Source organism: Dermochelys coriacea, chromosome 11 (assembly GCF_009764565.3).
Source record: "Dermochelys coriacea isolate rDerCor1 chromosome 11, rDerCor1.pri.v4, whole genome shotgun sequence".
In the NCBI taxonomy this organism is placed as follows: Eukaryota; Metazoa; Chordata; order Testudines; family Dermochelyidae; genus Dermochelys; species Dermochelys coriacea.
Genome location: NC_050078.2, coordinates 37,342,201 through 37,368,859, shown reverse-complemented (window position 1 = coordinate 37,368,859; position 26,659 = coordinate 37,342,201). Strand labels below are relative to the sequence as shown.

General features: G+C 40.4%; 1 protein-coding gene and 1 long non-coding RNA gene across 8 annotated transcripts in view; one reads left to right on the top strand and one right to left on the bottom strand.

Annotated features, from left to right (window-relative positions):
* The window catches only part of LOC119863438 (sodium channel protein type 1 subunit alpha), a 188,885-nt gene that overhangs the window by 28,347 nt on the left and 133,879 nt on the right, over positions 1-26,659 (top strand). The window contains exon 4 of one of the 7 annotated variants that reach the window (XM_038421911.2): positions 24,792-24,881. The exons of the other annotated variants lie outside the window; for them this stretch is intronic. The gene's annotated coding sequence lies outside the window, so the exon portion shown is untranslated. The remainder of the gene's footprint in view (positions 1-24,791; positions 24,882-26,659) is intronic. 7 annotated transcript variants of the gene reach the window in all.
* LOC122458104 lies at positions 286-12,832 on the bottom strand. The gene is made up of 3 exons (XR_006277975.1): positions 12,665-12,832; positions 1,908-2,026; positions 286-342 (listed from the first exon to the last, which is right to left on the bottom strand). It is a non-coding gene; the product is annotated as an uncharacterized LOC122458104 (long non-coding RNA).

Genomic DNA, 26,659 nt, shown 5'->3' with positions numbered 1-26,659 from the left:
TTTTGCTCCAGACAAAAAGGGTGGGAGAAAATATAAACCAATAGACAATTGTAGAAGTAGGAAACTTTAAATTTAATATTGTTGGTAAAGTATTTCTCTATCCAAGCACAGAGCAGCCTCCTGCAGAGGCTCCTCCAATCTGTAGTGTCTTATAAGACTAGTTATTTGAACAAGTTGCAGTCTTATACATTTCTTCTGCCTATATCCCTGGCCTCCCAGCCCAGGAGGCTGATGTGGATATCATAGCATCAATGTTAATCTCCTAAGGCAATGTTATGTTCTTACCTTAGTAGGAATCTAAAATTCAGGTTCTGGTCCATTTTGGCAATAGTAGTTTCAGGCCTAAAGAAATAAAACCGGCTGTGGGTTAAGGACAAGATTTTAAAAAATAGGAGCCTAAGTTCAGATTTAGGCACCTAAATAAATCACGTACTTTTCAAAAGTGCTGAGTAACCAGCAGCTCCCATTGACCTTAGTGGGAATTCCTGGATGCTCAGCACTTTTTTGCAAATTGTCTTTTTATTCTATTTAGATAAATTCCTACAGTTCTCCTGACATCAAATACAATCCATTGCTTTCTTTTATGTGTGAAGGGATGGTGAAAAATGATGACTGAATAATGTCTTGTGAATGGAAAATTGTGTTTTCCTTCAGGGTGAAATCTAGTGCAATAAGCAGTATCACCATATCTCTATAACGCTGGATAATGCTCCCAATTCAGATACCTTCCTAAGGAGGTAATTATTATAAGTGAGACTGCTTTAGGGGATAGAAAATAGAAAGGATACTCCTTGAGGAGTTTAAATGTTGTTTCAGTTAAAGCATGGAGCATAAGATTGCACTTTCTTGTGAAGCATGTTTTCACATCAGAGGTTTTAGTAAATTCATTCTTAGAAATCTCTTGCCTTCTGGATGTGCTGCAAATCTTTAGTTCTTATCTGTCTCTACCCTGTTAGCCACAGCTGAAATGTATAATTTGGAATTTATGCACATCTCAGATTCCAGACTGCTCTGTACAAATTGCAGAATAAAAGTAGTGCTAGTATCTGCATTATCTAGTGAGTTTGCATATTGCTATTATTAGTATTACTATAATACTTAGGAGCCCTAGTCACGGGCCACAACCCGATTGTGGGTGCTGTACACAAACAGAACAAAAAGAAGGTCCCTTCCTCATTCCAAGCATAAAACAAGGGAGACCATATGAATACAGGTTTCAGAGTAGCAGCCGTGTTAGTCTGTATTCGCAAAAAGAAAAGGAGTACTTGTGGCACCTTAGAGTAACAAATTTATTTGAGCATAAGCTTTCGTGAGCTACGGCTCTAATGCATCCTATGAAGTGAGCTGTAGCTCACGAAAGCTTATGCTCAAATAAATTTGTTAGTCTCTAAGGTGCCACAAGTACTCCTTTTCATATGGATACAGACAGATGGAGTACAAGGAAACAATGAGACAGTATTGGTCAGCATGATAGGTAGTGGTCTCTATACTAGCAATTTAACTCTTGTCAAGTTTTTTGTAGGCACCCCTGAAAAGGAGAGTTTGAAGGAGGATAATCAGGTAACTTTGCAGATTTTTATGGGGAACTCCTCCTAAGTGTGAGCGACAATGTGGGAGAAAGCACAAAGTTGCTTGTTTGAAAATTTAACAAATGGGCAATGGAGGCTGTCATCATGGGCCGGTCAGACTGAGATCTTAATAGCAAATGAGGGATGATCAGTAGAGGGCAGATAGGCCATGAAGGGCCTTGAAACTGAAGACAAGCAGCTTCTCTTTATGAGAGAGCATGGGGAGCCAGTGGAGGGATACAAAGAGAGAGAGAACATGGTCAAAGCAACAGGTTAGGAAAACTATTCGCAGCAGCATTCTGAATGGATATAAGTGAGGCAAGATTGCAATTATCATACCTTGTGAAGCTCCAGTATAAGGCATGTCCTGGCCTCTTCACCTATATAGTAATGGCTGGCAGAAGCTATGAATCTCACTTTTCTTCCAGTGGCACTGGTAAGTAGGAAGCATTCTGATTCTGTAAGGGAAAACAGTGATCACAGAACTAACCATTAATGAACATGCACAAGGTTCATTCTATTGCAATGTAAACCTTAATTCCTAAATTAAATGTGGATGTTCAACATTTATTATCATGTATGGTAACAATGTATAAGAACTATTTATATAGGGCCAGATTTACATACCCTTACTCACACCGAGCAGCATCTTACTCGTCAGCATATTACTGACTTCACTAAATTTACTATTCAATATGAATCAGAGTATCTGAGTCTGGCCCTAAATATGAAATCACACCCAATCCTATTTTCTGTACAGTGTCAGTTACTGGAACCTGACTGATGGGCTCTAGGGATGCTAACAGATTAAGAGGCAAGTTGACCTGCACTATTGCCTCATCATTACTGTCTGTGTTTTGGATACCATGGCTAACTATAGGGGAACTGATGTGCTGAGTGGAATATGACAGCAGTGTAAATTCAGCATAAACTTTAGAGAGGACAATGGGAAGCTTTATGGAAAATGATAATCCATTAAATTGTTCTGTTTGGACAGCTCTGTTCATTTTTGCTCTCCTCTTTGCTTTAATCTGAGATGTGCTACCTCTTCTCACTTCATGCAATTACAAAACCATTCTGGACAAAGCTTTTTTCTTTTTAAAAACTCTTTTCACTTAAATTACCCTGAAGAGTCACTTCACTCTTTTTTCACCCATTGTGAATACTGTAAATTGTGAACACTGTGTTACTTTTACTGTATATAAATAAAAGATGGGCTACACTATAAATAACATATATACACAATATGCAAGCTCTTTAGTAAGCAGCTATTAATTGAGGGACAACATATATACATTAAAATGTTTGATATACTTCACATATAAACTAATAGAAAAATCTTCCTGTCATCAGTGTTCCATCCTTTAAGCATCATGACCTACAAAACTGAGAACGCAAGCATGTGTACAAATCAAACTGCATTTCATGAGAAGCATATTGCAATTTCATCTGCTGATATTAGTTGATATTCCTAACTTGAAAAGAAACTTCATGGGAAGGATTGTGTGGAGTTTGAAAGGGATAGTTTTAAATTTTTGGAAGCCAAGTTATTTTACTCTAAAAATTACTACAAATATTTAGTTTAGAAAAACAAGAAATAGTAGGCCAGCTTTTACTAATTTTCTTTTACTGCCAACTCAGGGATTTGGCTCCCACTAGCCGCTTTATGAACCTTAGGACACACCTTAATTAAGCCCAAGCAAAATAATCACAATTATTAACCATGGAAAATAAAACATTAAACAAAACAACACAAATGACCAAGCACAAACTATAAACTGGTTACTTCCATTACAATCTCTTCTGAGCATCTCTCTGTGGGGAGCTTTTAATAGAGCATTTAACACCCTTGAGAATGAACTGCTTCGGGGGGCATTTTTCTCTTGGTAAGTGAAGATCAAAGTTTATTATTTCCCACAATTATTGTGAATTTTAGTATCTCATTAGGTACTTAAAATTGTTTATGTATGGGCAAAATAATTTAAAGGCAAGAAAAGTCTGTCTTGTAATTAATAATAACCTAAACAATTTATAGCTGGGCAAAGAAGCAGGATGACCAAGGTCAAGGTAGGTCTATTATTCTATGAGGAAGGAAAGACAATAACAGAAAACTCAGCAATGACCAAAGAGTAAAATGCCTTTTTTGTTTCAGTTTTCACTGAAGAGGTTAGCAGTGATCAGATGACTAACATAGTGAACATCAGTGTAAATGGGATCTGAGGCTAAAATAGGTAAAGAAGAATTTAAAATTATTTAGACAAGCTAGATGTCTTTGAGTCAGCAGAGCCTGATGAAATACATCCTAGAATACTTAAGGAACTGTCTGAAAGATCTCTGAGCCATTAGTGATTATCTCTGAGAACACATGGAGAATGAAAGATCCCAGAGGAGTGGAAAAAGGGAAATAAAGTACTGATCTATAAAAGGGGAATAAGGACAATCCAGGGAACCAGTCATCTTAACTTTGGAACCTGGAAAGATAATGGCACAAATAATCAAAGAATCTATTTGTAAACACCTAGAAGATAATAAGGTGATAAGTAATAGACAATATGGATTTGTCAAGAACGAATCATATCAAAACCAACCTAATAACTTTCTTTGACAGGGTAACACGCCCTGTGGATAGGGGAAGCAGTAGATGTGATATCTCTCAACTTTAGTAAGGCTTTTGATACTGTCTCACACGACCTCATAAGTCAAGTAGGGAGATAAAGCCTAGACTAACCTGCTATAAGGCGAGTGCACAACTGGTTGGAAAACTACACTCGGAAAGTAGTTATCACAAAACTTAACTGGTTCACAGTCAATCTAGAAGGGCATATGGAGTGGCATCTTTCCTGGATCTGGTTCTATTCAATATCTTTATAAATGATTTGGATAATGGTATAGAGAGTACACAGGAAAAGAGAAACTGAGGGGGGACATTCAAGGAGGACAGGAGGAGAAGTAATGGGCTTAAATTTCAATAAGGGAGATTTAGGATGGACAGTAGGGAAACCTTCCTAACCATAAAGGTAATTAAGCACTGGAACAAATTACCTAAGGAGATTGTGGAATTTCCATTGTTGCAGGTTTTTAAGAACAGATTAGACAAACATTTGTTGGGGATGGTCTAGATAATACTTAGTCCTTCCTCAATGAAGGGGAATGGACCAGCTGATCTCTTGAGGGCCTTTCCAGTACTTCATTTATATGATTCTATGAAGGTAAGCAATCTTAACTATATCCTATGAAATCGAAGAAGATATTTAAATTAGAAGCTTTTTAAGGAGCTGTCTTTAGACAGATCAGTTACTAATATTAAGAATCTTAAATCCAGTTACATCCTGCTGTCTCTGTTTACTAATGTTTAGCCCCTGTCTCCTCTGTAGGAATGCATGGTCTAACCACTTAGTAATTAACAGGAGAAATTGTTAATCTTTTAAATTACAACAGCATTTCAGCATCCCAAAAATCATTACAAGAGTTTTAAATCTAATCTCTTGGCAGTGTCTTAGTTAACTTCCTCTCACCAATCCAACCTGAAGTCTTGGGAAGGTTTTCCTTGGATTGGCTGTTTCTTGAGTCTTCTATGTTTTTCTTGTAGGAGATGTGTATGTGTGGGGGTGTTTTCTTCAGAGTTTGTATACCCTTCTTCTTCTTTTCATGAAATTATAGGAAAACACACCTCTTTCAGGCATCTTTAGATTCAAAGATGGTTGCTGTCATCCTTTCAGTGGCTTCATGTCTTTGGGGTTGGCCTTCCTTTATGACACTTTCAGCTCCTGAATATGTAGTCTGTTTAATGAATATGCAACATTTCTTTAATTGGCTTTGTTCTTGCAAAAGGAAAGCATCAGATAACTTTCAAAGCTCGTTTTAATGCTTTCTTTTTATTCAGTCTATTTGCTGAGATATTCTTTCGGTTTTATAGAGTTTGACAGGAAATGAAATTCTGTGTTCAAAAAGCACAAACGTGCCTATTTATATAAAAGGTTTTATTTCTCAAAACAGTCTTTCAAAATTAAATAACTTTTAGGAAGTCTTTAGCTTAAGTTGTTGACTCTTGACAATTTTTGGAACAATTCTTTTTCTTCCTGAGTTGGGTGAAGGTTTCCTCTAAATCCAAAGGCATTTGTCATTTCAGCATTTAAGAAATAAACAGAACTTTAAAACATCTTCAACTACACATGTTTTTCTCCAGAGTTTTTAAGAACACAAGCAAGATTTCTTGTAAAAGGGTCTGGGTTGGTAGAGTCAACTTTATTGCTGTGATGATATACCTCACATTCTCTTCACATGTTTCTTTCTAAAACATGAAGGCTTACAAAGTTTTGTTTTCTTTGTTTGCTTGTCCTTGGGGGAGAGAGAAGTAGAACCATATGGGATTTCCATGCTTAGCTTCGTAACTTCGTAAAAATAACTAGCTAAATATATGTATTGTTATATTTCCCAGCATCCTGGCTTCAACATTCTTGTAGCTTCATCTTGAGGAGCAAACAAGTTGGTAGCAACTTAAAAAATTAAGTTATAATTTTATTAGTATCATTTTTGAATCAATATTGAGGTATCTCCCCAAACTGGATTCTTCTACATTATGTATCTATGGAATTGTGTACCTTCCTTCACTCTACAGCTAGGAGAAAATTGTTAATGTGCATATATAATATATTACATACAGATCCAGTGAATCCAGCCCACAGTTTCTGCCTAGCCACAAATTAGCATAAGGCCCAAACTGAATTAAATACATTAAAACCAGAGAATGGGTCATAGTCCTGCACTACTGGAGTCAGTGGGAGTTTTGACAATGACTTCAATGGGATCAGGATTTCACCCAATATCCTATATACAAAAATATTTAATATTTGGCTATTTGTGATAAAACTTTGATACATGGACAAAATTAACCATTTTAAAAGAAGGTGAATGTGTCTTGTATTGGATATTGAATAATCAGTCCTTGGTGACCTGGCTTAATTCAGATTATGGCTGAATACTGCTGCACTTGTCATGTGGCAAGAAGTGGGGTTTATTTTTTTAATGTCTCTGAGATGTTAGTTGCCACAAACAGGGAGTTCCCACTCAGACTATTTACAAATATATAAATTCCCCATATATGTACACATAATTAAAACATTCACACACATGCACACTAAACCATTTTTGTTAAATGCAAATTTACATCTTATCTAGCCCCAGAACAACATAAGTGCTCCTCCCCCCAAAAAAATCTAAAATTCAGGTATGAGAGGTACTTCCTGAGGCAAAAGAAGAGAGTCCAGTTTATTCCCTTCATTTCTGTTTTGTGGATTCTTGTGGCAGCCCCCACGGAAAGCAGTGCACCTTCTTGTTTGATGTCTGGATTCTCTGAACTTGAAGTAGATTCTTGGGCTGATTTGTTTGGTAATTATTCTAAAGCAATGAGATCTGTAAGGTCTTGTTAATGGGAGGGGTTTTTTCTTCAGTTTCTTCCTTTCTGTTTTTACAAGCTAATCAGTGCTGTGACAATATTTTATGGTAAACTGTTGAAAATAATCCAGTTGTTATCATCCATAAAGATTTCAGATTTTAGTAATGAAAAAAATCCATGAGTTTTTCTGAAGCTAACAATCCATGTTCTTGTGTCCCTCTTTATTGGTTGAAACAGCACCATATCTCAAGGAAGGGAGATGTTGCAAGATTTAGTTATTCATATTTATCCATTTTTGAATGCAGCTGCTTATTGTTCTGCAAATAGTGAAAAAGTGGATTGATCACACCTTAATATTAGGAAATACCCACAAGAGGTTAGCAAAAATTTTTTTAAATGGAAATTAACGTTAAGTATATTTAATAGAGTTCTTTATAAACCAAACCTAAGTCTCCAAACACTAGACAGAAATATTACTGAAATAGCTCTTACCATGTCTACCCCTGCCTGTGCAGACCTGAAACTCGTAGATAAGACTCCTCTTTAAGAAAGAGACTGCACATTTCTTTATCCTTCAATCTGTCTTCCACCCTCATTTTCTGAGCATAGAAAAAGCAGACACACATTTTGCTCATTGTCTCTATGCCAAGTGGACCCAGCAGAAGGGCTAAAATTTTGGCAAAGCATCTTTGTGGCTCTACTCTTCACTCTCTCCTTCTTGAAAAGGCAAGTTAGAATTTATTTGATTTATTCACAATTAAATTTATTCACAATTTTTTTTTAAATAAACTTTATTCTTAATCAATATAAATTGAGTAGTTCTAAACTGTTTGGTGCTCCTTATATGTGTTTGAACATTGTAAAGCCCCATATGAATCTACTGTACTATATACATATTTAATAAAAATGCCTTTCATGCTTAGGTACCATGAGCTATGAAATTACCTTATTCTTTCTGAGAGTGCTTATGGTTACCATACCGAAGTTTTGCTTTTTCCTCACTGCGCAGCACTACTGTTGGAGTAATTTTCTGACCCATTCATAGTTGCATATTCTATCTAGCATGCTGGTACATTCTTTATTAAAAAGCACAAATTCCTTTGTGTGACATCTTTATATATATATCTACTGTAAGGTTGTTTGTACAAACTTGCCATTGTGATGCATATGACTCCTACGACAGCATTTGCGAAGCTTGTATAAACAATCTTACAGTAGATATACAGATGTCAAACAAGAAAATGTGTTCTCTTTAAAAGAGAATGTAACAATGGGATAGCTAAAATGCTCCTAGGATTGCATTAATCCGCTCTCAGAAGCTGCTAGGGAACGTGCTCACCGCAACTCTACACAGTGGGACCTTTGGCCAGCCAGCTGGAAGAAAAGGGATTATTGACCCATAAAAGCTCCCTCTGAAATTGGTGGCAGAGGGGGAGAGAGGGGAAGATGTACCTGGATGAAGCAAGGAAGAACAGGAAGTATTGCTCTTTAAGGTGACTGGAGGGTGTGGTGATATTTATACCTCGGATAGTTCCAGAGAAGCTCTCTCTCACTGAGATTGGACTGCATACAGCCACCCTCCCACCTATACAGAAGAGGACTTGCTTTCTTCATGATCCTCTGTGAGCATATCAGAGAATCATAGAAGATTAGGGTTGGAAGAGACCTCAGGAGATCATCTAGTTCAATCCTCTGCTCAAAGCAGGACCAACCCCAACTAAATCATCATAGCCAGGGCTTTGTCAAGCTGGGCCTTAAAACCCTCTAAGGATGGAGATTTCACCACCTCCCTAGGTAACCCGTTCCAGTGCTTCACCACCTTTCTAGTGAAATAATTTTTCCTAATATCCAACCTAGACCTCCCCCACTACAACTTGAGACCATTGCTCCTTGTTCTGTCATCTGCCACCACTGAGAACAGCCTAGCTCCATCCTCTTTGGAACCCCCCCTTCAGGTAGTTGAAGGCTGCTATCAAATCCCTCCTCACTCTTCTCTTCTGCAGACTAAATAAGCCCAGTTCCCTCAGCCTCTCCTCATAAGTCATGTGCTCCAGCCCCTTAATAATTTCCGTTGCCCTCCGCTGGACTGTCTCCAATTTGTCCACATCCTGTCTGTACACGGTACTCCAGATGTGGCCTCACCAATGCCGAATAGAGGAGAATAATCACTTCCCTCAGTCTGCTGGCAACACTTCTACTAATGCAGCCCAATGTGCCGTTAGCCTTCTTGGCAATAAGGGCACACTGTTGACTCATATCCAGCGTCTCATCTACCATAATCCTCAGGTCCTTTTCTGCAGAACTGCCGCTTAGCCAGTCAGTCCCCAGTCTGTAGTGGTGCATGGGATTCTTCCATCTTAAGTGCAGGACTCTGCACCTATCCTTGTTGAACCTCATCAAATTTCTATTGGGCCCAGTCCTCCAATTTGTCTAGGTCACTCTGGACTCTATCCCTACCCTCCGGTATAACTACCTCTCCCCCCAGTGTAGTGTCATCCATGAATTTGCTGAGGGTGGAATCCATCCCATCATCCAGATCATTAATGAAGATGTTGAACAAAACTGGCCCCAGGACCAACCCCTGGGGCTCTCCGCTTGATACTGGCTGCCAACTAGACATCGAGCTGTTGATCGCTACCTGTGAGCCCAACAATCTATCCAGCTTTCTATCCACCTTATAGTCCATTCATCCAATCCATATTTTTTTTAACTTGCTGGCAATAATACTGTGGAAGACTGTATCAAAACCTTTGCTAAAGTCAAGGTATATCATGTCCACTACTTTCCCCATATCCACAGAGCCAGTTATCTCATCATAGAAGGCAATGAGATTGGTCAGGCATGATTTGCCCTTGGTGAATCCATGTTGACTGTTCCTGATCACCTTCCTTTCCTTCAAGTGCTTCAAAACGGATTCCTTGAGGACCTGCTCCATGATTTTTCCAGGAACTGAGGTGAGGCTGACCAGTCTATAGTTCCCCAGATTCTCCTTCTTCCCTTTTTAAAAGTTGGGCACTATATTTGCCTTTTTTCCAATTGTCCGGGACCTCCCCTGATTGCCATGAGTTTTCAAAGATAATGGCCAATGACTCTGCAATCACATCAGTCAATTCCCTCAGCACCCTTGGATGCATTGGATCCGGACGCATGGACTTGTGCGTGGTAGCTTTTCTAAATAGTCTTTAACCTGTTCGTTCACTGCTGAGGGCTGCTCACCTCCTCCCCATACTATGTTGCCCACTGCAGCAGTCTGTGAGCTCACCTTGTCTGTGAAAACCGAAGCAAAAAAAGCATTGAGTACTTCAGCATTTTCCACATCATCTGTCACTGGGTTGCCTCCCGCATTCAGTAAGGATCCCACTCTGTCCCTGACCACCATCTTTTTGTTAACATACCTGTAGAAACCCTTCTTGTTACCCTTCACATCCCTTGCTAGTTGCAACTCCAATTGTGCTTTGGCCTTCTCGATTATGCCCCTGCATGCTCGAGCAATATTTTTATACTCTTATACTGCTAGTGACCCTTTTTTCTTGGGGACTGGGAATGAATTATTTCCTCACCACCGGATTGACCTTTACGGGGGGGGGGAAGGAGGAGGAGGGATTTGCCTTCCCCACAGCAGGTCAGGGACCTGGGGCAGTGAAGGAGGGAGGTTGGGTTAAAATGTCACAGCTTAGTAACTTAAACAATGTGGCAGCTGTCCAGTGCAGGTACTTCTTACGGAAAGAATGGGGTGATTGGATAAAATGGATTGGAAGGGGATTTAGAGGAAAGCATCCCATAAAGAAGCTGGGGAAGGAGGATTGGGGCTCCTAATGTCTTGTACAGCAGGGAGCCAACCCCCTTCCTTTCCAGCAGCTTTAACCCTTATATACAGAGGAGGGTGGTGGGATTCCAGTAAGGGGCTGGCTGGGACCAGGTTGGGAAGGGGGACAGCTAAAGGCACTCCTCCCAAGTAGGGGAAAAAAATAAAGAAATGATGATGCACTGTACAATTTAGTGTCAGGTATTACTGGATGGTTAGGGGAATAAAAGTCTGACCTATCTAAACCACATCTATTGCCTCTTGTCTGTTTTCAGGTAGGGATGGACAATGGTGCCCTACCTTCAGAATCATTGATCACACAATGAGAGTCATTCTGCTGGGATAATACCTCCTTCCTTCTGTTACATAGGTTGGATGTATTGTGAATCAATATCCTGCTTGGGGAGCTTTGGTGGTTGGAGTTCTCTTTCTCCTCTGATAGAACTAGAACTGACTTTCACTCTAGTGCTCCTGGTAGCATAGTTAAGATTTATGGGAAAGCAATGGATATTCTTCTAAATTGCCTTAGAATTCTTTAAGATGTTATTACTGCAAAAACATACAATGTCAAATGCCACAACATATTGCATCTCAATTAGACACACTATATTGCAACATAAAAATGACAAGTTAGACCAAATATTATCTGGTCAGGTGACAACTGTTCTCACACTCTGCCAATGCCATGTCAAGGGCAGACACAACCACTGAACCAGCACAGACAGGATTATATTTGATGATGACAGTACTTACACAGTGCTTTTCACGCATAAAACTCAAAATACTTTTTTAAAGTATCATTATTCCCCACTGTGTCCATGGAAAAGTTGACACACGCAGAAGTATAGTGACTTATCCTAAGTCACATGACTCAGGGGTTGAGCTGGGAATAGAACTCTGGTCTCCTGACTCTGTCTGGTTTTGTCTCCACTAGATTATGTTGTCCCTCAATCCTGCAACTAGATCCAGATAGGCAGACTCTGGCACATTGCATACAGCCCAATTATCTGCCTGTGTGGATTAAATTGCAAGAATGGGGCCTGTAAAATTATTTAATAATTTTATTGTTTTTTCCAGTCTCTTTAACATAGTTATACTGCAAACTTACTTTAGCACGTATAAAGATAATTTTTGTAGACACACCTAATTTAAAGATTTTTTATGTTTGTAACTCTGCACCGTAAATTGTGGTGTGTTGTTTTCTAAAATGATCCCTAAAATTATATAGCTTAAAAAACTAATATCTCTAAACACACACAACAGATCCTATTATTTGTCAAAGTCAAATAATCTTGCTTTTCTGTAGATGATCTCATCTTCAGGAAACTGATTCAGATTCTAAAAGGCTGTAAAATCAGTAGAGAAATACATATATTATGTACAAGTACATAGCTATTGCGTCTTATCTTTGCAATTAAGGATTTTATGTTCCACAATCTTTTGAATATTGCATCAAATATTTTTATTTAACAAAACGTTGGCATGTTGTAGCCTTCCCTTAGTACAGCTGTTTTTCAACTTTGTTGCCACTCAGTATGTACATTATCTGTAGAAATATTTTATTACCTCTATCCTCTGCATAAAATTAAGTTCAATACTTTGTAACATTCTGTAATGTTGCATATTTAAAACATAAAGTGCAATTCCAAGTAACTATTCTTATTTATATTAATAGGGCACATTTTCCTATCATTTTTCTTCTGGATCAAAATACATTTAAAAAGATAAAACAAAATATATTTCATACTTTACACTTATAGTAAATCTAGGCTCCATTAAGCTCTGACTGGGTTATTGATTATTTCTTTACATTCAGATCTTTACAGAAATCAAATTTATAATCTACACAGTTATTGTAGCGTTATAACAAAACATATTAAATTAGTGGAAACTCACCACTATCTGAAAAGAAAAAAAAGTGAAATCTTTGCTTTAAAATAAGTCAGTGTGGCTAACAGTCTTCATCCAGCAGCTTTCAAATAGCTGTTTCTGTTGATATAACAGTACACGGGCTCTTCTCATTTTTTGCAAATCTAGAGCTTTTTACAATAAGGCATTGCCCAAAGGGTGTGGCAGAAGCAGCAGCTATTGTTGCTGCTACTACTTATAGTTAACCATTTAATATCATAATTAGGGCTGTCAATTAATCGCAGTTAACTCAGGGGATTAACTCAAAAAAATTAATTGTGATTTAAAAAATTAATTGAGATTAATTGCATTTTAATCGTACTGTTAAACAATAGAATACCAATTGAAATTTATTAAATATTTTTGGTTTTTCTATATTTTCATATATATTGTAATCTCTGTTGTAATTGAAATCAGTGTGTATTATTTTTGATTACAAATATTTGCACTGTAAAAATGATAAAGAAAAAAATAGTATTTTTCAATTCACCTCGTACAAGTACTGTGGCAATCTCTTTGTCATGAAAGTGCAACTTACAAATTTAGAATTTTTTTGCTACATAACTGCACTCAAAAACAAAACAATGTAAAACTTCAGAGCCTACAAATCCATTCAGTTCTACTTCTTGTTCAGCCAATCGTTAAGACAATCATTAAGACAAACAAGTTTGTTTACATTTACAGGAGATAATGCTGCCCTCTTCTTATTTACAATGTCACCAGAAAGTGAGAACAGGCATTTGCATGGTACTTTTGTAGCCAGCATAGAATGATATTTAAGTGCCAGGTATGCTAAACATTTATATGCCCCTTTGGGCTTCAGCCACCATTCCAGAGGACACGCTTCCATGCTGATGATGCTCATTAAAAAAAAATGTGTTAATTAAATTTGTGACTGAACTCCTTGAGGGAGAAGTGTATGTCCCCTGCTCTGTTTTACCTGCATTCTGCCATATATTTCAAGTTATAGCAGTCTCGGATAATGAACTGCACAGGGTGTTCATTTTAAGAATACTTTCACTGCAGATTTCACAAAACACAAAGAAGGTTCCAATGTGATATTTCTAAAGATAGCTACAGCACTCGCCCCAAGATTTAATAGTCTGAAGTGCCTGCCAAAATCCAAGAGGAAGGAGGTGTGGAGAATGCTTTCAGAAGTCTTAAAAGAGCAACACTCTGAGGTAGAAACTACAGAACCCGAACCACCAAAAAAGAAAATCAACCTTTTGCTGGTGGCATCTGACTCAGATAATGAAAATGAACATGCGTCGGTCCGCACTGCTTTGGATTGTTACTGAGCAGAACCTGTCATCAGCATGGACGCATGCCCCCTTGAATGGTGGTTGAAGCATGAAGGGACATACGACTCTTTCGTGTATGTTACACACAAATATCTTGTGACGCTGGCCATAAGAGTGCCATGAGAATGGTTGTTCTCACTTTTAGGTGACATTTTAAACAAGAAGCAGGCAGCATTATCTCCTGCAAATGTAAGCAAACTTGTTTGTCTGAGCGATTGGCTGAAAAAGAAGTAGGACTGCGTGGACTTGCAGACTCTAAAATTTTACGTTGTTTTATTTTTGAATGCAGTTATTTTTGTACATAATTCTAGATTTGTAAGTTCAACTTTCACGATAAAGAGATTGCACTACAGTACTTGTATTAGGTGAATTGAAAAATATGATTTCTTTTGTTTTTTTACAGTGCAAATACTTGTAATCAAAAATAAATGTAAAGTGAGCACTGTACACTTTGTATTCTGTGTTGTAAATGAAAACAATATATTTAAAAATGTAGAAAACATCCAAAAATATTTAAAGAAATGGTATTTATTATTGTTTAACAGTACGATTAATCGTGATTAATTTTTTTAATCACGCAGTTAATCGCGATTCTTTTTTTTAATCACTTGACAGCTCTATCATAATCTAATTTAGTGCTTCTAAGAATATTCCAGAGAGACCTTACAGGCTTTTCTTTTCCTTTTATACAATGGAAATTGTCAGTACAGGTTATTGTTAGATTATAAAATGGTTAGAAAAGCTAAAGAGACTTTGGCTGGACCATGAAACATTTGACACATTAGCACCTTCATTCAAGGTTATGTCTACACTTGGAGCTACAGGTGATTCCCTGCTTGAGTACTCATATTCTCACTGGCTATTGTTGAGTGCTAAGAATAGCAATGCTCTGTTCTCTACAAAGGCGCAGCCTTGGCTGCAAAGTTGTACATTGTTAAAGGTTTCAGAGTAGCAGCCGTGTTAGTCTGTATTCGCAAAAAGAAAAGGAGTACTTGTGGCACCTTAGAGACTAACAAATTTATTAGAGCATAAGCTTTCGTGAGCTACAGCTCACTTCATCGGATGCATTTGGTGGAAAAAACAGAGGAGAGATTTGTATACACACACACAGAGAACATGAAACAATGGGTTTATCATACACACTGTAAGGAGAGTGATCACTTAAGATAAGCCATCACCAACAGCAGGGGGGGAAGGAGGAAAACCTTTCATGGTGACAAGCAGGTAGGCTAATTCCAGCAGTTAACAAGAATATCAGAGGAACAGTGGGGGGTGGGGTGGGAGGGAGAAATACCATGGGGAAATAGTTTTACTTTGTGTAATGACTCATCCATTCCCAGTCTCTATTCAAGCCATTTACAAAACACACTTTGATTCTCTACAAAAGAAAAAGGACACTAAGCTATCTAAACTACTATATGCCACAAGGGGCCACAACAATGGTTCCCGTAACCCACCCAGCAATATTGTTAATCTATCCAACTATACTCTTAGCCCAGCGGAAGAATCTGTCCTATCTCGGGGCCTCTCCTTTTGCCCCTCCACCCCCACGAACATGATACAGTTCTGTGGTGACCTAGAATCCTATTTTCGACGTCTCAGACTCAAGGAATATTTCCAACACACCTCTGACCAACATATTAACCCACAGAGACCTTCCTGCCAACACTACAAAAAGAAGGATTCTGGGTGGACTCCTCCTGAAGGTCGAAACAGCAGCCTGGATTTCTACATAGACTGCTTCCGCCGACGTGCACGAGCTGAAATTGTGGAAAAGCAGCATCGCTTACCCCATAACCTCAGCCATGCAGAACACAGTGCCATCCACAGCCTCAGAAACAACTCTGACATCATAATCAAAAAGGCTGACAAAGGAGGTGCTGTCGTCATCATGAATAGGTCGGAGTATGAACAAGAGGCTACTAGGCAGCTCTCCAACACCACTTTCTACAAGCCATTACCCTCTGATCCCACTGAGAGTTACCAAAAGAAACTACAGCATTTGCTCAAGAAACTCCCTGAAAAAGCACAAGAACAAATCCGCAGACACACCCCTGGAGCCCCGACCTGGGGTATTCTATCTGCTACCCAAGATCCATAAACCTGGAAATCCTGGACGCCCCATCATCTCAGGCATTGGCACCCTGACAGCAGGATTGTCTGGCTATGTAGACTCCCTCCTCAGGCCCTTCGTTACCAGCACTCCCAGCTATCTTCGAGACACCACCGATTTCCTGAGGAAACTACAGTCCATTGGTGATCTTCCTAAAAACACCATCCTAGCCACTATGGATGTAGAAGCCCTCTACACCAACATTCCACACAAAGATGGACTACAAGCCGTCCGGAACAGTATCCCCGATACTGTCACGGCTAACCTGGTGGCAGAACTTTGTGACTTTGTCCTGACCCATAACTATTTCACATTTGGTGACAATGTATACCTTCAAATCAGCGGCACTGCGATGGGTACCCGCATGGCCCCACAGTATGCCAACATCTTTATGGCTGACTTAGAACAACGCTTCCTCAGCTCTCGTCCCCTAATGCCCCTACTCTACTTGCGCTACATTGATGACATCTTCATCATCTGGACCCATGGAAAAGAAGCTCTTGAGGAATTCCACCATGATTTCAACAATTTCCATCCCACCATCAACCTCAACCTGGACCAGTCCACACAAGAGATCCACTTCCTGGACACTACGGTGCTAATAAGCAATGGTTACATAAACACCACCCTATATCGGAAACCTACTGACCGCTATTCCTACCTACATGCCTCTAGCTTTCATCCAGATCATACCACTCGATCCATTGTCTACAGCCAAGCGCTACAATATAACCGCATTTGCTCCAACCCCTCAGACAGAGACAAACACCTACAAGATCTCTACAACTACAATACCCACCTGCTGAAGTGAAGAAACAGATTGACAGAGCCAGAAGAGTACCGAGAAGTCACCTACTACAGGACAGGCCCAACAAAGAAAACAACAGAACGCCACTAGCCATCACCTTCAGCCCCCAACTAAAAGCTCTCCAACGCATCATCAAGGATCTACAACCTATCCTGAAGGACGAGCCATTGCTCTCTCAGATCTTGGGAGACAGACCAGTCCTTGCTTACAGACAGCCCCCCAATCTGAAGCAAATACTCACCAGCAACCACACACCACACAACAGAACCACTAACCCAGGAACCTATCCTTGCAACAAAGCCCGTTGCCAACTCTGTCCACATATCTATTCAGGGGATACCATCATAGGGCCTAATCACATCAGCCACACTATCAGAGGCTCGTTCACCTGCGCATCTACCAATGTGATATATGCCATCATGTGCCAGCAATGCCCCTCTGCCATGTACATTGGCCAAACTGGACAGTCTCTACGTAAAAGAATGAATGGACACAAATCAGACGTCAAGAATTATAACATTCAAAAACCAGTTGGAGAACACTTCAATCTCTCTGGTCACTCGATCACAGACCTAAGAGTGGCTATACTTCAACAAAAAAGCTTCAAAAACAGACTCCAAGGAGAGACTGCTGAATTGGAATTAATTTGCAAACTGGATACAATTACCTTAGGCTTGAATAGAGACTGGGAATGGATGAGTCATTACACAAAGTAAAACTATTTCCCCATGGTATTTCTCCCTCCCACCCCACCCCCCACTGTTCCTCTGATATTCTTGTTAACTGCTGGAATTAGCCTATCTGCTTGTCACCATGAAAGGTTTTCCTCCTCCCCCCCCCCCCCCCCCCCCCCGCTGTTGGTGATGGCTTATCTTAAGTGATCACTCTCCTTACAGTTTTCAGAGTAGCAGCCGTGTTAGTCTGTATTCGCAAAAAGAAAAGGAGTACCCGTGGCACCTTAGAGACTAACAAATTTATTAGAGCATAAGCTTAATAATAATAATAATGCATCCGATGAAGTGAGCTGTAGCTCACGAAAGCTTATGCTCTAATAAATTTGTTAGTCTCTAAGGTGCCACGGGTACTCCTTTTCTTTCTCCTTACAGTGTGTATGATAAACCCATTGTTTCATGTTCTCTGTGTGTGTGTATATAAATCTCTCCTCTGTTTTTTCCACCAAATGCATCCGATGAAGTGAGCTGTAGCTCACGAAAGCTTATGCTCTAATAAATTTGTTAGTCTCTAAGGTGCCACAAGTACTCCTTTTCTTATTGTTAAAGGTGCAGCTGTGAATGCTGTTGCACTATTGTCCTCTGATCTATGCTTACAGATTGGTGTTACACATGAACTGGCACAGGACACCTGAGGTGTGATTATGTTGGCTAGAATAGAAGGGGATACCCGAAGTATTGTTTAGAGATGCCATGATTTATTTAATAGTGATGGTGTTCTAATCACAGGATATGCATATTCTGCAGTTGAATTCAAACGTGAAGCCCTTTGCACCTCCTACATGTCATGTACCGTCTGCACTTGTGGACAAGATCCAAGCAGAACTTGAATGTGGCCAAGCGCAGTTTTACAAAAAATCCTGTAGAGTTTCTAAGGCACTAACTGTTGGCCACTGGTGTGAAACCAATGCCTGAACAGCTACAAGCTGCTGCTTCACTACCATTACCCACTGACCATAACAGTTTGTTAATTCATTGTCCTAGCTTGACCCCACTCTTCAGGATGCTAAACTGTGCAAGGTGATATGTGCTGTACAAGTGGGTTGGATAGGCCCAGTTCTTAGAATGTATAGACTATAGACCAAGTTTTATTATTTGAGTGAAGATATTGAGTGAAGGCTTTGGATTCTTTGACCATGGGATGGTGTTCCATGAAGGAGGAGTGCTGGGCAGAGACGGGCTCCATCTTACGAAGAGAGGGAAGAACATCTTTGCCAGCAGGCTGGCTAACCTAGTGAGGAGGGCTTTAAACTAGGTTCACCGGGGGAAGGAGACCAAAGCCCTGAGGTAAGTGGGAAAGCGGGATACCGGGAGGAAGCACAGGCAGGAATGTCTGTGAGGGGAGGGCTCCTGCCTCATACTGGGAATGAGGGGCGATCAACAGGTTATCTCAAGTGCTTATATACAAATGCACAAAGCCTTGGAAACAAGCAGGGAGAACTGGAGGTCCTGGTGATGTCAAGGAATTATGACGTGATTGGAATAACAGAGACTTGGTGGGATAACTCACATGACTGGAGTACAGTCATGGATGGTTATAAACTGTTCAGGAAGGACAGGCAGGGCAGAAAAGGTGGGGGAGTAGCACTATATGTAAGGGAGCAGTATGACTGCTCAGAGCTCCGGTACGAAACTGTGGAAAAACCTGAGTGTCTCTGGATTAAGTTTAGAAGTGTGTGCAACAAGAGTGATGTCATGGTGGGAGTCTGCTATAGACCACCGGACCAGGGGGATGAGGTGGATGAGGCTTTCTTCCGGCAACTCACGGAAGCTACTAGATCGCATGCCCTGATTCTCATGGGTGACTTTAATTTTCCTGATATCTGCTGGGAGAGCAATACAGCGGTGCATAGACAATCCAGGAAGTTTTTGGAAAGCGTAGGGGACAATTTCCTGGTGCAAGTGCTAGGGGAGCCAACTAGGGGGAGCGCTTTTCTTGACCTGCTGCTCACAAACCGGGTAGAATTAGTGGGGGAAGCAAAAGTGGATGGGAATCTGGGAGGCAGTGACCATGAGTTGGTTGAGTTCAGGATCCTGACGCAGGGAAGAAAGGTAAGCAGCAGGATACGGACCCTGGACTTCAGGAAAGCAGACTTTGACTCCCTCAGGGAACAGATGGCCAGGATCCCCTGGGGGACTAACATGAAAGGGAAGGGAGTCCAGGAGAGCTGGCTGTATTTCAAGGAATCCCTGTTGAGGTTACAGGGACAAACCATCCCGATGAGTCGAAAGAATAGTAAATATGGCAGGCGACCAGCTTGGCTTAATGGTGAAATCTTAGCGGATCTTAAACATAAAAAAGAAGCTTACAAGAAGTGGAAGGTTGGACATATGACCAGGGAAGAGTATAAAAATATTGCTCGGGCATGTAGGAAAGATATCAGGAGGGCCAAATCGCACCTGGAGCTGCAGCTAGCAAGAGATGTCAAGAGTAACAAGAAGGGTTTCTTCAGGTATGTTGGCAACAAGAAGAAAGCCAAGGAAAGTGTGGGCCCCTTACTGAATGAGGGAGGCAAGCTAGTGACAGAGGATGTGGAAAAAGCTAATGTACTCAATGCTTTTTTTGCCTCTGTTTTCACTAACAAGGTCAGCTCCCAGACTGCTGTGCTGGGCATCACAAAATGGGGAAGAGATGGCCAGCCCTCTGTAGAGATAGAGGTGGTTAGGGACTATTTAGAAAAGCTGGACGTGCACAAGTCCATGGGGCCGGACGAATTGCATCCGAGAGTGCTGAGGGAATTGGCGGCTGTGATTGCAGAGCCCTTGGCCATTATCTTTGAAAACTCGTGGCGAACGGGGGAAGTCCCGGATGACTGGAAAAAGGCTAATGTAGTGCCCATCTTTAAAAAAGGGAAGAAGGAGGATCCTGGGAACTACAGGCCGGTCAGCCTCACCTCAGTCCCTGGAAAAATCATGGAGCAGGTCCTCAAAGAATCAATCCTGAAGCACTTAGAGGAGAGGAAAGTGATCAGGAACAGTCAGCATGGATTCACCAAGGGAAGGTCATGCCTGACTAATCTAATCGCCTTTTATGATGAGATTACTGGTTCTGTGGATGAAGGGAAAGCAGTGGATGTATTGTTTCTTGACTTTAGCAAAGCTTTTGACACGGTCTCCCACAGCATTCTTGTCAGCAAGTTAAGGAAGTATGGGCTGGATGAATGCACTATAAGGTGGGTAGAAAGCTGGCTAGATTGTCGGGCTCAACGGGTAATGATCAATGGCTCCATGTCTAGTTGGCAGCCGGTGTCAAGTGGAGTGCCCCAGGGGTCGGTCCTGGGGCCCGTTTTGTTCAATATCTTCATAAATGATCTGGAGGATGGTGTGGATTGCACTCTCAGCAAATTTGCGGATGATACTAAACTGGGAGGAGTGGTAGATACGCTGGAGGGGAGGGATAGGATACAGAAGGACCTAGACAAATTGGAAGATTGGGCCAAAAGAAATCTAATGAGGTTCAATAAGGATAAGTGCAGGGTCCTGCACTTAGGATGGAAGAATCCAATGCACCGCTACAGACTAGGGACCGAATGGCTCGGCAGCAGTTCTGCGGAAAAGGACCTAGGGGTGACAGTGGACGAGAAGCTGGATATGAGTCAGCAGTGTGCCCTTGTTGCCAAGAAGGCCAATGGCATTTTGGGATGTATAAGTAGGGGCATAGCGAGCAGATCGAGGGACGTGATCGTTCCCCTCTATTCGACACTGGTGAGGCCTCATCTGGAGTACTGTGTCCAGTTTTGGGCCCCACACTACAAGAAGGATGTGGATAAATTGGAAAGAGTACAGCGAAGGGCAACAAAAATGATTAGGGGTCTAGAGCACATGACTTATGAGGAGAGGCTGAGGGAGCTGGGATTGTTTAGTCTGCAGAAGAGAAGAATGAGGGGGGATTTGATAGCTGCTTTCAACTACCTGAAAGGGGGTTTCAAAGAGGATGGCTCTAGACTGTTCTCAATGGTAGCAGATGACAGAACGAGGAGTAATGGTCTCAAGTTGCAATGGGGGAGGTTTAGATTGGATATTAGGAAAAACTTTTTCACTAAGAGGGTGGTGAAACACTGGAATGCGTTACCTAGGGAGGTGGTAGAATCTCCTTCCTTAGAGGTTTTTAAGGTCAGGCTTGACAAAGCCCTGGCTAGGATGATTTAACTGGGACTTGGTCCTGCTTTGAGCAGGGGGTTGGACTAGATGACCTTCTGGGGTCCCTTCCAACCCTGATATTCTATGATTCTATGATTCTATGTGCTACTTGACATGTCTGACATGTAGAGGAGTCCAGGTGATTATCCCAGCAGTGTTGTGATAAGCAGTCCTTGATGTGGCTCATGAAGGATGTTTGGGAGTTACAAAGATGAAGGGCTGCATTCAGACATTGAGCATCATGTGAAGGCATGCTGAGCATGCACAATGCATAGAACTAATGCTCTTCTGGCTACTTTGAAGCCAGTAGTCATAGACAGATCATGGCAGAGAAATGCAGTGCATATTACTGGCCCCTTGATTTCACTGCATGGCTCCACACCGTTGACCACTCACTTTACCTCTCTGCATTCATAATTTCACAAGGACCTTATTTCTTGCATAAACACTTCATTCACTAAGTTGGACTACTAGAGAGCCTGTTTCAGATAATGGGACACCTTTTGTAATAAGAGAGTTTCAGGGTTTACAGACAAGTATTGGTATTGTATGTTATAAATCTGCTGCATACCATACCCAAGTGTGTAACTCATATATATAGGAGGAAGGTCAAGATACACCCTTCCCTACTGCACTAAGTCATGCTTTATATGATATTTAGAGTACATTTCATAGAAGTACTGGAGAAACCCCATTCTATCAGCTCTTCAGCCAACCTATGAGGACCAAATAGGCTATGCTGATGGAAAAGGTTCATCCCCTTCGCTGTCCTCGAGGCTGACTGATGTGACTAGGAAGTATGCATGTTTCAACACGTGTATCCATGCAAGGCTCCATGAGTTCGACTCTGGACAAGCTGTGTATGTTAGATGAGCATCTGGAAGCATTTTTGATACTCATGGCATGATCTAGAGTGTGGCGACTACATTTACCACAAGGAGAACATGTTGTTTACCAGCGAGATGTACTGCCTACTGAAAGGGGAACAGATAGGAAGAGAACACTCTTTCTGCATATAAGGATGTCATGTGGCCAACTGGGGAAATTGTGCCACAGCAACAGCATCTACCCCTTGAGCTGTATCAGGTATAAGTATAACATATAGCCCCAGGATCACCTGGTGCCTCCAGCCAGGTATTGCTGAACTTTTTGGGAGAAGAGAAGGAACTTGTGATGGCTAGTGTGTATGACATCTCCATGATCCCTGTTACTGTTTTGTTTCCTGGTTCTGTGTTCCTGTTTCTTTACAGGAGAGGAAAAAGGCTGAGTGTGTGCACAAACTGTGTGTGTGTGTGGGGGGGTGCAGCTCCCAGGGATTGTTTCTACATACCTCCTATTCACACTATTATGTTTTGTTCAGACTTTTGCTGACCTAACCAGTTCATGGTTATTACATGTTTTGACTGACAATCTACCTGCATGTCTTGCTTCTTTGGGTGTGTGTGTGTGTGTGTGTGTGTGTGTGTGTGTGTGTGTTTTGGACTTGATATTCTGGGGTGCATCAGAGTGTGATGACATCCAAGGGGAGAATTCAACCCATGGTGAAGTTAGCTCATGTAAGGTACTAAAGCTTACTTAAATACCTCTAAAACTTCTATTTGGGAATACATAAACTATCACGTATACTTTTATACAATTGCACTAAGGACATAGATTCCTATTGAAGTCACATTTATGCTTTTCATGTGAACTGGTCTCCCGTTCTGGTAGCTAAGAACCATAGATGTATACTACATAATAGGATGCACGATTAAATTCACTGTGAGCAGTATAATGGTGGTTTAATGCCAGCAGTACATTCACCCAAGGCTGCATTTGTGTATCTGGAAAAAAGATCAAAATGTTTTTAACAAAGTTAACAAAAAATGTTTTTGGACTTTTTTCTAAATTGAAAATGCTAATGAAAAATTTCTTGTTTTTGAAGTTTGTAGCACTTATTTTTTTAAAAATATTTTCAGATATTCGAGTTTTTGTTTCCCCTTTCCTTTCCTTTTTTCCTTTTTCCCCCTTTTCATATTTCCCTTATTTTTTCCCATCATTTTGAAAAATCAATATTGTTTTTAAATTAATGGAAAAATAGAAAAGAGGAAGAAAAAGAAAGAAAAAATCCAATAGAAAAAAATGAAAAATGCTGGGGGAAAATCACAAATTCCTCAAAATGTATTTGTTTTGAATGCTGCAAGACTAAAACAACTTCAAAATATATCATGAAATTGTTTTTCCATTTTCTGATCCACTCTAGTATCTGGGCAGGGTTTTATGTAGCAGTCGTGTGACCTTGGATATCTACTGTTGGGGATTCTGAGGGGCAGATAAAGTATACCATACTCATTTTCTTTGAGATGATTTTAATGTTTCTACTCGAAAAACAGTGTAAATAGTTAAAACAATATATAGTGGAGCAGATGCAGTCTAATTATGAAACTAGAAAGAAATGTTTACTCTTCAAATTATTATAAACTATTTTCAATGTATTATAAATTATTTAGAAAAAAATCATACTCCCTATGTTAAGAAATAAACAAAATACCATCACTAATAGAAAAAGGGTGGGACCAACCTTTTGGAGGACTTACACCTAAGTCTTTTGGTGTTCAGCACATACAGAACCTTAAGATATCAAGGAAGAGGAAAGAATACTTTCAGTGTGGAGTTTCCTGCACTGAGTAAGAGAGTAGGAAAGAGTCAGGGCCATTGAGAAGAATTAGGTAAGGGTTATCTCGACCAAAACTGTGGTTACTGAAGGTAAGCAGTAAATGAATGGTGTAAGTGGGTTAGTGGTGTAAGTGGGTGGATTGGGCTCAGAAGGGAAGTTTAGGACTTGTGTTGAGATAGTGGAACTGACATAGGGAACAGGTAGGGGCTGCCCACATTCGGGAGGGACAATGGCCACCCACCATATGACACCAGCTGTTTTAAATATCCAATATTCAGAACAGATTTCAACACAATTACGAATGTCTTGAAAAATACTTAATAAATGTGCGTGTGTACCCTGAATAGAATATTTGTCTAATCATAGATCCTGTTGGCCAAATCCTGACATCAGAGCACCCTTCATGTAACTGGACTGTGTACTGAGGATTTACACAAGAAGCCAGGGTGGATAAAGGTACTACACAGACTGAAAAGCTGATTTGTGGCTGCAGTATTACCCCCTGTCAGAAGATTCTCTATTCTGAGATTTTCTGGTACATCTATGTAGGCACTGACTCATTGCACCCCCTCCTACAATAGTCTGCATCCCACCCCAGAAAAACTCCACCATCACTGCATGCTGGCACATTTCATTCTCTCAATACTGCCTCCTCTCCCCACCCATATAATCTACCCCAGTACAGTATTTCATGATCTAACCTCTCTGCGCACAAAGAATTTAATTCTTCCCACTCTCCCATTCCCAATTAATTATCATGCTCTTCCTCAGCATTTAGTTCTGTATCATCCACACACCCATGCTATTTTATTCTCTTTAACCCTCTCGCCCTTGCTACGTGATTCTGTACCCCACACACTCACCGTTTTATTCTCTGTGAATCCCTGCCCCCGACTCCTTAACCATTGCTCCCTTTACACACACACACACACATCCCCCCAACTCTTCACTAGCTTTTCATCCACTTACCTCCATGCCTTTAGAAGTTTCCCCCACCCTTTGCAGCCTGCACAGCTGGGGATTCCTGGTGGCTTTCCCTTTTCCTTTAGCTATTTTCAGAAGCATAGAAGCTCCTCTGGATGTAATAGCACTGTCATTTTTAATATTGTTCTGGAGTATGGCTCAAACCAGCCCTGTCATTATTTTTACTTGCCCTTTTCTAGCCACAGTAGTGATCTAACAAAGTAAGTTCTTGTCTTAAATTAAATTTACATTAAATTAAAAGGCATAATTGATTCTTGAAAAACAACATGAGCATTATATAATTTACTCTGAGTATTTTTCTTTCATTTTACTTGGTTTTAAGAAGATTGCTGTTAGGTTTGCTCTGGTAAATGTGTGGGGGGGAACAGTTTACAGCCATTGTTTAAGAAAATTGATTTTGAATAGTAGTATATATTTTCAATAGGAGGACATGCCTGTTTTTATGAAATGAAATAAAGCAGTACTTCTCTGAACAACTCTCAAGCACAGCTTTTCTCCATTACTGTCACTTGCTGCAGAAGGAGAACTGCTGAAAAACAGTGCATTGTGGAACTCCTTCAGTCTAACAGCAGTCCAGCAATTCTGCCCCATTAAGTGTAATTGCTAGGGTGGAGCGATACTGCAAACACCTTGTGGTTTATCCCCCTAATGTATTCTCTCTGTTTTCTATGGAACCTATTTGTTACTGTCACTTTAGGCCTGATTCTGCAGTTGCAGCTTGTAAATTAGGAATAACTCTGTTGCCATCAGTGGATTTAAACCAGTGTAACAGAAAGCAGAATTAGGTCATTTATTTTTAATCGTAAGCAAAGCACATAATCTACGTTTTGGTAGAGATAATATATTTTATAGTAACTCATTTATTATAAAAATATGTTTCATATATTTCTAAGAGCTATGAACAAAAAGCAGCATCCTGATTTTTGTTGTTGACTGAACAAAGAGGCAGAGGACCTAGAATCTAAGTTTTAATATAAACACAGAAGTGACTTTGACAGTAATCCCTGACTTGGAATACCTCTGTAGCTTTATGGAGGCAATAAGAAGATCAACAGAAATTACTAGGAAAAACCTCTTGATATTGTACTGAGGGTGCATTACAGATGACCATGGTGAGATACGCATCCTCTGCTCAGAAGAGGCCCAGAATACGGTAGGATCTGCACAAAACATACTTTGTCCCCAGAGGGTTGTGATTCTTAGTAATGATTGATTACAGGTTGGTTTCTCATTCTCTCAACATTCGTTTG